This window comes from Bos indicus x Bos taurus, chromosome 3, assembly GCF_003369695.1.
Source record: "Bos indicus x Bos taurus breed Angus x Brahman F1 hybrid chromosome 3, Bos_hybrid_MaternalHap_v2.0, whole genome shotgun sequence".
NCBI classification, from domain to species: Eukaryota; Metazoa; Chordata; class Mammalia; order Artiodactyla; family Bovidae; genus Bos; species Bos indicus x Bos taurus.
This window is the reverse complement of record NC_040078.1, coordinates 17,746,572-17,757,873: the sequence shown is the minus strand read 5'-3', so window position 1 is coordinate 17,757,873 and position 11,302 is coordinate 17,746,572. Positions and strand designations below refer to the sequence as shown.

Below are 11,302 nucleotides of genomic sequence, written 5' to 3'. Positions count from 1 at the left end.
CTAAACGCCCGCTTGACTTCACATTCCAGGATGTCTGGCTCTAGGTGAGTGATCACACCATCGTTATTGTCTGGGTCCTGAAGATCTTTTTTGTACCGTTCTTCTATGTATTCTTGCCACTTCTTCTTAATATCTTCTGCTTCTGTTAGGTCCATACCATTTCTGTCTTTTATTGAGCCCGTCTTTGCATTAAATGTTACCTTGATATCTCTAATTTTCTTGAAGAGATCTCTAGTCTTTTCCATTCTATTGTTTTCCTCTATTTCTTTGCACTGATCACTGAGGAAGGCTTTCTTATCTCTCCTTGCTATTTTTGGAACCCTGCATTCAAGTGGGTATATCTTTCCTTTTCCCCTTTGCTTTTCACTTCCCTTTTTAAACAGTTATTTGTAAAGCCTCCTCAGACAGCCATTTTGCTTTTTTCCATTTCTTTTTCTTGGGAGTGGTCTTGCTCTCCGTCTCCTGTACAATGTCACGAACCTCCATCTACAGTTCATCAAGCACTCTGTCTATAACATTTAGTCCCTTAAGTCTATTTCTCACTTCTACTGATTGATTAGGAGATAGCAAAAAATCCTTGCACCCTGAGATAAATTTCACTTGATCATGGTGTGTGTTCCTTTTACTGTGTTGTTGGTTTCTGTCTGCCAGCATTTTGTTGAGGACTTTTGTGTCTATGTATATCAGTGACATTGACCTCTTTTTTTCTCTTTTTGGGGTCTTTAGTTTTTATATCAGAGTGATCTTGTTCTCATATAAAGAGTTTGGGAGTGTTCCTCTCTCTGCAATTTTTGGAAGAGCTCGAGAAGGATAAATGTTAGCTCTTCTCTAACTGTTTGGTAGAACTTGCCTGTGAGGTCATTTGGTCCTGGACGTTTGTTTGTTGGAAGATTTTTAATCATAGTTTCTATTTCAGTGCGTGTGAGTGGTCTGTTCATATTTTCTATTTCTTTCTGGTTCAGTCTTGAAAAGTTTGACTTTTCTAAGTATTTATCCATTTCTTCCATGTTGACCATTTTATTGACATATCATTGCTTGTAGTAGTCTCTTATAATCTTTTGTATTTCTGTGGTGTCAATTGTAACTTCTCCTTTTTCTTTTCTAATTTTATTGATTTGAGTCTTCTCCCCCCCCCCCTTTTTTTTGATGAATTGTGCTAAATATTTATCAATTGTGTTTATCTTCACAAAGAACCGCCTTTTAGTTTCATTAATCTTTGCTACTGTTTTCTTCATTTCTATCTCTGATCTCTACTATTCCTTTTCATAATGTTCAGGGGGTTCTCAAGGCAAGAATGTTGGTGGTTTACCATTCCCTTCTCCAGTGAACACATTGTGTTAGAATTCTCCACCATCTCTGTCTTGGGTGGTGCTACATGGCATGGTTCATGGTTTCATCGAGTTAGATGAGGCTGTTATCCATGTGATCAGTTTGCTTAGTTTTCTGTAGTTGTGGTTTTCATTCTGTCTACCCTTGATGGATGAGGATATGAAACTTGTGGAAGCTTCCTAATGGGAGGGACTGGCTGTGGGGAAGACTGGTTCTTGCTCTGGTGGGCAAGGCCATGCTCAGTAAATCTTTAGTCCAACTTTCTGCTGATGGATGGGGCTGTGTTCCCTCCTTGTAATTTGGCCTGAGGCCAAACTATGATAAGGGTAATGGCAGTAATTCTGACTGCTGTAGATAAAACAAGAGAATTCCAGAAAAATATTTATTTCTGTGTCATTGACTACCCTGAAACTTTGACTGTGTGGTTCTCAACAAAGTGTGGAAAATTCTTAAAGAGATAATAATACCAGACCACCATACCTGCCTCCTGAGAAATCTGTATGCAGATCAAGAAGCAACAGTTAGAACCAGACATGGAACAACAGTTGACTTCAGTACACTTCAGTCGCTCAGCCGTGTCTGATTCTCTGTGACCCCATGGACTGTAGCACACCTGGCTTCCCGGTCAGAGGTTGCTCAAACTCATGTCCATCAAATTGGTGATGCCATCCAACCAGCTCATCCTCTGTCATTCCTTCTCCTCCTGCCTTAAATCTTTCCCAGCCTCAGGGTCTTTTCAAATGAGTCACTTCTTCACCTCAGGTAGTCAAAGTATTGAAGTGTCAGCTTTAGCATAAGTCCTCCCAATGAATCCTCAGGACTGATTTCCTTTAGGATGCACTGGTTTGATCTCCTTGCAGTTTGAGGGACTCTCAATAGTCTTCTTCAACACCATAATTCAAAAGCATCAATTCTTTGGTGGTCAGTATTTTTATAGTCCAACACTCACATCCATACATGACTGTTGGAAAAACCATAGCTTTGTCTGGACAGACCTTTGTTGGCAAAGTAATGTCTCTGCTTTTTAATATGCTGTCTAGGTAGGCACCCCACTCCAGTACTCTTGCCTGGAAAAATCCCATGGATGGATGAACCTGGAGGGCTGCAGTCCATGGGGTCGCTGAGGGTCGGACACGACTGAGCGACTTCATTTTCACTTTTCTCTTTCATGCATTGGAGACGGAAATGGCAACCCACTCCAGTGTTCTTGCCTGGAGAATCCCAGGGACGGGGGAGCCTGGTGGGCTGCCGTCTATGGGGTCGCACAGAGTCAGACACGACTGAAGTGACTTAGCAAAGGTGGGAACAACAGACCAGTTCAAAATTGGGAAAAGAGGAAGTCAAGGCTGTATATTGTTCCCCTGCTTATTTAACTTATATGCAGAGTAAATCATGCGAAATGCTGGTCTGGTTGAAACACAAGCTGGAATCAAGATTCCCGGAGAAATGTCAATAACCTCAGGTATAGAGATGATACCACCCTTCTGGAACAAAGTGAAGAGGAACTAAAGAGCCTCTTAAGAAGGAGAAAGAGGAGATTGAAAAAGCTGGCTTAAAACTCAACATTCAAAAAACTAAAATCATGGCATCTGGTCCCATCACTTCATGGCAAATAAATGGGGAAACAAATGGAAACAGAATTCTGAATACTCTGAATTCTTTATCATATAGATTACCTATTTCTACTTCATTTATTTGGTCTTCTGGCTTGATATTTTGCTTCTCCATCTGCCACATAATTCTCTGTCCTTATATTTTGGATATCTTACTGTTTTTATGGTCTTCTTTTCACAGATGGCAGGGTTGTAGTTCCATTTGCTTCTGTTATCTGTCCTCTGGTAGGTGAGATTGGTCCAGAGGCTTGTGTAAGCTTCCTGGTGGGAGGGCTTAGTGCCTGCACTCTGGCAATTGGAACTGAGTCTTTTCCCTCTGATAAGCAGGGTGTTTGGGGATGTCTGTGAGCCTAGAATTACTAGGCAGCCTTTCTACTGGTGGGCGGGGCAGTATTTCTGTCTTGTGCTTGTTTGGCATGGAGTCTATAGGCACTGGAGTCTATAGGCAGTTGGGTGGAGTGAGGGCTTGGTGTTGAAATACACACTTCCAGGATAGCACGTGTGAATTAACATTCTATGGACCCCAGATTCTCTGGCAGTACAGCGTCCTGGACTCAGTGCTCCCACCACAGAGGTACAGAGGTCTGATTCCCGCTGGGGAGCCAAGAGTCCACAAGCCACAACTGTGGCCAGAGAAAGAAGAAAAATAAATAAAAGAAAAGGAAAAAAACAAAACAAAACAAAACCCAAGACAAACAGTAAAAATATAAAAAGACAGCAACAACAACAAAATACTGACACACACACACAAAGAAAACAGACACACTAAACACAACACAAATGACAGCAGAAAAACCAAACTTACAGAAACAAAGAAGCAGAGAAAATAGACAAAAAAGAAACAAAACTAAGAAGATGACAAAAAAAAAAAAATAAGGAACTAAAAAATGAAGCTAATAAATAAAGACTAAGGTAGCAACAGGTAGAACTGGACATTGAACAACAGACTGATTCCAAATAGAAAAGATGTATATCAAGGCTGTATATTGTCACCCTGCTTATTTAACTTATATGCAGAGTACATCATGAGCAACGCTGGGATGGAAGAAGCACAAGCTGGAATCAAGATTGCCAGGAGAAATATCAATAACCTCAGATATGCAGATGACACCACCCTTATGGCAGAAAGTGAAAAAGAACTAAAGAGCCTCTTGATGAAAGAGAGAGCAGAGTGAAAATGTTGGCTTAAAACTCAGTGTCCAGAAAACTAACATCACGGCATCTGATCCCATCAGTCCATGGCAAATAGATGGGGAAACAGTGGCTGACTTTAGTTTTCTGGGCTCCAAAATCACTGCAAATGGTGATTGCATCCATGAAATTAAAAGACGCTTACTCCTTGGAAGGAAAGTTATGACCAACCTAGATAGCATATTCAAAAGCAGAGACATTACTTTGTCAACAAAGATCCATCTAGTCAAGGCTATGGTTTTTCCAGTAGGCATGTATGGATGTGAGAGTTGGACTATAAAGAAAGCTGAGTGCCGAAGAAGTGATGCTTTTGAACTGTGGTGTTGGAGAAGACTCTTGGGAGCCCCTTGGTCTGCAAGGAGATCCAACCAGTCCATCCTAAAGGAGATCAGTCCTGGGTGTTCTTTTGAAGGACTGATGTTGAAGCTGAAAGTAAGACACTAATGCTGGGAACGATTGAGGGCAGGAGGAAAAGGGGACAACAGAGGATGAGATGGCATCAAAGACTCAACGGACATGAGTTTGGGTAAACTCTGGGAATTGGTGATGGACAGGGAGGCCTGGCATGCTGCGGTTCATGAGGTTGCAAAATTCAGACACGACTGAGTAACTGACCTGACTAAATGAAGCTTATACAAAGTGAAAAATAAAGCAAACAATAAAAGCAATCTAAAAAAATAAGTGCAAAGAAAACGTAAAGCAAACACATAAAAACAATCAAAAATAAATAATAATAAAAACAACTGAACATAATGAAACAAAGCAAAGCAGAACAATAGTAATAAAAACATTTTCCTGGGGCTTCCTCTGTCAGTGTCCTTCCTCCTACAGGGAGCCAGAGCCAACCCCTGCCTCCTCAAGAGACCTTCCAAAACTTCTAGGTAAGTCTCTGGATCTGCTGTGGGCACTGCAGAACCAGCTCAGACTCTGACCTGCCCCAGCTCCCATATGTACTTGCCCCCAACATTCACTGCTGCTAAAGCTGGACTAGTCTCAGCGGTAACACTCATTATCTATTCAGATATTCCACAGACACAGGATGTACTGAGCCAATCACAGAGAATTAACCCACAGCCTGTACAGCTGCAGGGAAACATTTCTGCGCCTCTTCCTTAGTTGCAGTGCCTCTGGGGTTCAGCTTTGGTTTGAGCCCCACTTGTGTGTGTGTGTGTGCGCACGCCACCCTCAGACATCTGTTCCCCACCCAGATGAGAGAGAGAGAAAATAGTGTCTGAGTGGCACACACTTACTCAGACCAGCGGCCACAATGGGAGTGTGCACAAATTGCCTGTAGTGATGTAGACCAGCAGGCAGTTGCAACAGATGGGGGCACACTTGCCCTGGAGGGACTCCCTCCCAGTGCCCAGAGAGGCAGGGGCTGGTATGTGGTGTGTGGACTGTAGTGGCCCTGCCCTTTGCATGCGACTTAACAATGGTGCCTCATTTCCTAGGCACAACACATTTCCTCCAGTTGGCATTCCCAGCCTCAGAGCCTCTCACTCCTGTCCTCTCTGTTGTATCTGTGAAGCCAACAGTGATCCTCTCCCAGGATCCACTCTCTTAGCCCTACACTTTAATATTCAGCCCCTGGCAGTGCAAAGGCTCTCAGAGCTAATTCTAAACATGGCTTTAAGATGGGTGGCACTCAGGACCACTAAGCCTACTTGTGTAGAAGAGGCCTTGGCTGGAGGGATGGGCAAGATGACTCAATGGGAACCACTCCCAGTGCCTCTGAAGGCCAAAGAAGTTGGCAGGTGGGAAAGGGGTTATGATGGCAGCCCTGCCCCTTGCATGTCACTCAACAATGACACCTAGCTCCTAGGGTGTCCCAGGCTTTATCTGCAAACTTTCCCAGCTGTAGAACTCCTTACTCATGTCCCTTCAGGCTGTCTTTTCACAACAACTGTTCCCTCCCTGATTCTTCACTCAAAACTCCATGTTCCAGCACCCAGACCCCTCTGCAACAGGAAACACATGATTTAGGATAGGATGAGCAGGGCTGTGGCACAGACCATGCATGCAGTTCTTATCTTGCCTTTCACAGATCATCCTCTGCTTTGATCCCCTGAAGGCCCATTTCTGTCCCAGCTGATTTGCCCACTGTGATGGGCTTTTCCCCTCCATCTTCAGCTTCCTGTCAGGGTTGCTGGTCCCTGTTTTGATTGTCTGTTTTAATTTTTTCATTTTGCCTGATTATGAGTGGATTTTTCTTGTCGTTTTAGGTGTCCAAAGACTTCCACTAATGTTCACCAAGTAGTCTGTTGATAGTTACTCCATTTGTAGATGTATACTTGAAATATGTATGTGAGTAAGGACGAGTTTGACATCCTCATATTATACCAACTTGACTTTTCCCCTTTATTATAATATTTTAAAATATATATAGTAGTCAGTGGAGATGCTGCTGAGCTAGACAAAAATGTTATGTCCTGACTTCTGGAACATGCATACCTGGTGACTGTATAAGAGCTTTCAAGTGCTTCCTCTTCTCTTCCTCTTCTTTCTTCTCTTCTTCTTCCCTTCCCATTTATAAAACTACATTCTTGAAAAATTTCCTGATTATTTGGCCAAGACAAGTTAGTAGGTCATTATTCACACTGATTGCAGGAAGAAATAAGAAAGATATGCAAAGACTATTACTAAATGCATTGCCAACACATCAGTGTACTAAATTGGACAGTTAGGAGATATATTGATACATTAGGAAGTGAAGAGTAATATGGCAGGATGAGAGGTCTGAAGGGTTGAAGGAGAAGACAGAGAATAAACATTAAAAACTTTCAAAACTACTCTCTTTTAAAGATCTAAAACATGTTGGGATAGAGTAGAAGAAAACAAATTCATCAGATAAACTCTAAGCATTTATTTAACTATTTCAGATGTTTAGTTTTCTGATCCTCTCTCCCTTCCCAAACCTACTCTCAATCACTTGTATGTGGCGGTGTGAGTCTTAAATGATATCTTACATTCATTTTTTTTATGCAATTTAAACCTGATATTTACTATTGGAATAAAAATGATTTATTTCCTGGTAAAGTAATCTTCAGCACAAGACAGCATTCTAGGGGATTGTAGGGGTCTGGTGAAATGGGACATCCAGATTCCATTAACTGTGTTCCCACATTCTACAGTAATATAAAGCCAGCGTTGTAACTTTTCTCCTAAACCAGACATGATTCCTCACCAGCCACAGCCTATTATGAAAATCTTCAGTGCCCAAGAGGACAGTACAGAAAAGAGGACAGTTCAGCTCCAGCTGAACAGAGGAACTGTAGATGAATTATTGAGAGCTAAATCTCTGAAAAGGCATAATGAAGTATTATGCCAGGGCTGGGGAACACGCTAGGGCATTCTCTCTTGAACTTCAGTTATTCTCTAAAAATGTATTCTATTTGTCATATTTACACTTCACATGTGTCATGTAATATTTATATTTTTACTTTAATCACTTTACACAAATGTCTTGAATTTTTAATTTGAAGATAGAAATGATGTACATGAAATGGCAGATGAAATTTTAAAATTATAATATACTACATATTATATATATTTTTTATATGGGAGAGTGACACACACAGAGAAAAACAGGAAAAAGAGAGAAAGAGAGATTATAAAGGCTGGAAAATTCAAAATCTGAAACTGAAAACCCGTGGAAGGCCATCAGGCAAGAGGATTATCTGTTACCCAAGAAAGGCTTAGACTTTTGCTCTGTTCAGGCCTTCAGTGGATGAAGGACTACCCACCTTATAGAGGGAAACCTCCTTTACCCAGACCACTGATTTATATACTGAAAGGTGAAAGTCTGTCACTAAGTTGTGTGCGACTCTTTGTGACCCCACGGAATGTAGCCCTCTCTCTGTGGGATTCTCCAGGCAAGAATACTTGAGTGGGTTGCCATTTCCTTATCCAGGGGATTTTCCTGATCCAGTGATCAAACTGGCATCTCCTGCTTGTTAGGCAGACACTTGACCGCTGAGCCACCAGGGAAGCCCATCTCATTCAAAACATCCTTAGAGAAATACATGGAATAATATTTGACCAATTTTCTGGGCACCGTGTGCTAGTTTAAATGACTCATAAATCAACTATGCTTCCTTCCAGCATACTGACAAATTATATGAAGGAAGTGACCAGGAAAGAGGTTTATTTAACATATATTCCATGTAACCAGTAGGGTAAATCTAAAAAATTGGTTTAAATTACAGTGAAATTCTTCTTAATGATTGAGAAGTTGTATATGAATGGCAATTAACTTCAATGACTGAATGGCTCATAGTGATTTCAACCTTCATTAAAAAATAGTTGCTTTATGGCATAATTTACCAGATTGGGCCTTTCGATATTTCAAAGGAGAAGGATGTCAGAAAATTTGAACAATACTATAAGCTTATTTCATAGAGCAAAGTAGTACAAAGAAGACAGTTGGGAGAAATTATGTAGGAGTAGGTGGTACGTCACGTTGGGGAGTTATGTGCAAAAATCTTGCTTTCTGTTGTTGGTCTAGAGTCTGAGCTGCGCAACACCTGAATTACAGTAGATGATGCTAAACTCTTAGTGAGTTCCCTGTGACCCAAGGTGAAACAGATTTCTAAAGGCTGCAAGAATCAGCTTGATGTCTTTTATCTGAGGGAGAAAAGCAGTGAAAGGAGGCTCCTAGAGGTCACCACTTTACTGAACATATCTAAGTATTATGATGGGAAGGCTGGAGAGATGATCTGCAACCTGCCCTCGGTCCATTTTAGAAGAAGAAAGGAGACAGATTAGGAGGTCATGGATCAAAGGGGAAAGCATTATAAGAAGGACCTGAGGTAAAGAGAAAGGTGTCACTAGATAGCCAGGCTCTTTTCAACCCAGGATGTACAACAAAATGGCAACCAGTTCAAGTGGAACAAGGCAGGCACTTTGATAATTCATTGAAGGTGAAAGGTATCAAAGAGGAGTCTTCTCCAATCAAGAAAGGGAGGCTTTGACTCCAAGTTAAAGAACCCTCCCAAATCCTCCCACTGCCATAAATCCCTGAAACTGAGAGCTTAAGACAGGGATTGTGTGAGTCATGGGGAGATAATCCAGTGAGGAGATCCTGGAGCAGGACATTTCCTCTTTCTGGAGTCCCTGTCAAGCCACTTATGGATGGATTTGCATTTTGGTTGGGAAATGACTGAACCGGGCCTGTTTTGGCAGCTCTGCTTCCTCCTGGGTGGGGCAGCAAGTCCCTATAAAAAGGCCCTCTGCTGCATCACTGCCATCCTCCTGCTACTCAAGTCCGGATAGCTTTTGGAGAACCTGGTGAGTCTGAGTCTTCAGTTCAGCTTTATTCTTGGGCTCTCTACTTATGAATTAATTCTGGCTATAGCAAATTTGGTGTGTCCAAAGGTATTGTCATGACTTAGTGCTCCTTAATGGATGGGAGCTTGGAATTTGAACACAGTGATATACAGTATTTATTAAGTTTCTGGTACAGAGTTTGAATTCCTTTAAGGAAGAGATTAAAACAAAATCCGTGACAAGAAGAGGTAAAGAACGGAGCACTTTTCCTCTTTCTGTTTCTTTCTTCTGTCCTTCTGCTGTTATTTCAGAGGCATTTCTCTTTGAAGGTGTGGGGCCCTTGTATCCTTCCTGGTGGCCATTTGCTCTGTATCAGGTCATACTTCTGGGACCTCATGAGAGCTAATGATGATGAGAATTGCTTGTGAGTTTACCCAGGATTTTGGAACTTATGATGGCCTTATTGAAGATGCTGTTTTCAGAAAGAAAAAAAAAAGAATAGAACAACACTGATTGGTTTTCTGAAAAAAAATTTTTTTAAGTTGTATGTTAAAAGATTTTCTCTGAGCCAATAATACAATTTGTTGAAGAGGGAGAGAGAGGCCAGAAGTTCATTGAAAGGGATTAAAGAGATCAAACCACATTCTTAGAGACTGGAGAGAGTCTATCTGATATTATTACACGAGCTCAGACTTCTCTCCCTGTAGCAGTCCCTTCTTGTGAACACTGTCATGTAATTTCTTTCAGATTCTAAGACTCCAGAAAGATGTCTCAGCAGCAGCAGCAGCAGCAGCAGCAGCAGCAGCAGCAGCAGTGCAAGCAGCCCTGCCAGCCACCTCCTGTAGTATGCCCTCCCAAGTGCCCTGAGCCCTGCCCACCTCCAAAGTGCCAGCAGAAATGCCCTCCTGTGCCACCTCCCCAACAATGCCAAGAGAAGTGCCCACCCAAGTGCAAGTAACAGCATCAGCTTTTATCTGGATCCGGAAAGGATGAGGACAACTGGCTCACCTAGCTCCACAGCTCCACCTTCATCTTCTCTTTAAAGCCTATCATGGATACAGAAGAAGCTTCTCCACCCTTCAGCCGGCAGTATGCCTGTGGTGATTCCTGACTGCCAGAGGTTTCCTTCCTGAGGCTGCTACAGCACTTGCCTCTGGGAAGACAGCTGAGAAAACACAGTGCTTCAGAGGGAAGAGCAACAGCTCTCCTCCTGGACACCATCAGAAGATTCTTTCCCTGTCTTCTGTGTCTGTCTGTCACCTGGGCAGGGGTTTCTACCAACTAAACAACTGTTACTTGTTCTCCACTTTCTGAATAAGCTACAATTCTCTTTTGTGATGGTAAAAAAAAAAATTTTTTTTTTTCCTATTAAAAGCACTTAAAGCCATAGCATATTGTGTTTGGGTTTATTTTTATCCTTCTTTGATCCTAAAGTTACAGCTCCCACAATCGATGTTGTCTCAATTTTGAGTAATATCAGAGATTCTTTCTGATCTTCCTTGATGGGTCAGTGGTAAAGAATCAGCCTGCCAATGCAGGAGACATGGGTTCGATCCCTGATGCAGGAAGATCCCACGTTCCGTGGAGCAGCTAAGCCCATGTGACACAACTATTGAGCCTGTGCTCTAGAGCCCAGAAACCGCAACTACGGAGCCCACATGCTGCAACTACTGAAGTCCAAGCGCCCTAGAGCCTGTGCTCCACAAGAGAAGTCAGTTCAATGTGAAATCTGTGCACCACAACCAGATAGAAGCCCTGCCCCATGGCAATTAGAGAAAAGCCCATGTAGCAATGAAGACCTAGCATTGCCAAAATAAATTAATAAATACACTGTTTAAAACAGAAAGAAAGCTCTTTTTAAAAAAGATTATTTCTGGCAGAGGAGCTAAGACGGTGGAGGAATA

The 11,302-nt window shown here is 42.0% G+C and overlaps 1 long non-coding RNA gene across 1 annotated transcript; it reads left to right on the top strand.

The window, feature by feature from the left end:
- Positions 1-9,372: 9,372 nt before the first annotated feature.
- On the top strand, positions 9,373-10,790 carry LOC113886751. Its single transcript, XR_003509543.1, has 2 exons — positions 9,373-9,419; positions 10,146-10,790. It is a non-coding gene; the product is annotated as an uncharacterized LOC113886751 (long non-coding RNA).
- The last annotated feature ends 512 nt before the right edge of the window (positions 10,791-11,302 follow it).